This window comes from Cherax quadricarinatus, unplaced genomic scaffold (genome assembly GCF_038502225.1).
Source record: "Cherax quadricarinatus isolate ZL_2023a unplaced genomic scaffold, ASM3850222v1 Contig266, whole genome shotgun sequence".
Classification (NCBI taxonomy): Eukaryota; Metazoa; Arthropoda; class Malacostraca; order Decapoda; family Parastacidae; genus Cherax; species Cherax quadricarinatus.
In genome coordinates this window covers 107,982-110,000 of record NW_027195292.1, presented here as the reverse complement: position 1 = coordinate 110,000, position 2,019 = coordinate 107,982, and positions in this window count along the sequence as shown.

Genomic DNA, 2,019 nt, shown 5'->3' with positions numbered 1-2,019 from the left:
AAGACTGAGGTACTGACCAAACAACAACCACAAGACTGAGGTACTGACCAAACAACAACCACAAGACTGAGGGACTGACCAAACAACAACCACAAGACTGAGGGACTGACCAAACAACTACCACAAGACTGAGGTACTGACCAAACAACAACCACAAGACTGAGGGACTGACCAAACAACAACCACAAGACTGAGGGACTGACCAAACAACTACCACAAGACTGAGGGACTGACCAAACAACAACCACAAGACTGAGGTACTGACCAAACAACCACCACAAGACTGAGGTACTGACCAAACAACTACCACAAGACTGAGGGACTGACCAAACAACAACCACAAGACTGAGGGACTGACTGAGGTACAAACAACTACCACAAGACTGAGGGACTGAGGTACTGACCAAACAACAACCACAAGACTGAGGGACTGACCAAACAACTACCACAAGACTGAGGTACTGACCAAACAACAACCACAAGACTGAGGTACTGACCAAACAACAACCACAAGACTGAGGGACTGACCAAACAACCACCACAAGACTGAGGGACTGACCAAACAACAACCACAAGACTGAGGGACTGACCAAACAACAACCACAAGACTGAGGGACTGACCAAACAACCACCACAAGACTGAGGGACTGACCAAACAACTACCACAAGACTGAGGTACTGACCAAACAACTACCACAAGACTGAGGTACTGACCAAACAACTACCACAAGACTGAGGGACTGACCAAACAACAACCACAAGACTGAGGGACTGAACAAACAACAACCACAAGACTGAGGTACTGACCAAACAACTACCACAAGACTGAGGGACTGACCAAACAACTACCACAAGACTGAGGTACTGACCAAACAACTACCACAAGACTGAGGGACTGACCAAACAACTACCACAAGACTGAGGGACTGACCAAACAACAACCACAAGACTGAGGTACTGACCAAACAACAACCACAAGACTGAGGTACTGACCAAACAACTACCACAAGACTGAGGGACTGACCAAACAACCACCACAAGACTGAGGGACTGACCAAACAACAACCACAAGACTGAGGTACTGACCAAACAACTACCACAAGACTGAGGGACTGACCAAACAACCACCACAAGACTGAGGGACTGACCAAACAACTACCACAAGACTGAGGTACTGACCAAACAACAACCACAAGACTGAGGTACTGACCAAACAACCACCACAAGACTGAGGGACTGACCAAACAACAACCACAAGACTGAGGTACTGACCAAACAACTACCACAAGACTGAGGGACTGACCAAACAACCACCACAAGACTGAGGTACTGACCAAACAACTACCACAAGACTGAGGGACTGACCAAACAACCACCACAAGACTGAGGTACTGACCAAACAACAACCACAAGACTGAGGGACTGACCAAACAACCACCACAAGACTGAGGTACTGACCAAACAACAACCACAAGACTGAGGGACTGACCAAACAACCACCACAAGACTGAGGGACTGACCAAACAACCACCACAAGACTGAGGTACTGACCAAACAACAACCACAAGACTGAGGGACCAAACAACTACCACAAGACTGAGGGACTGACCAAACAACCACCACAAGACTGAGGTACTGACCAAACAACTACCACAAGACTGAGGGACTGACCAAACAACCACCACAAGACTGAGGGACTGACCAAACAACCACCACAAGACTGAGGGACTGACCAAACAACCACCACAAGACTGAGGTACTGACCAAACAACAACCACAAGACTGAGGTACTGACCAAACAACCACCACAAGACTGAGGTACTGACCAAACAACCACCACAAGACTGAGGTACTGACCAAACAACTACCACAAGACTGAGGGACTGACCAAACAACCACCACAAGACTGAGGGACTGACCAAACAACCACCACAAGACTGAGGGACTGACCAAACAACTACCACAAGACTGAGGGACTGACCAAACAACCACCACAAGACTGAGGGACTGACCAAACAA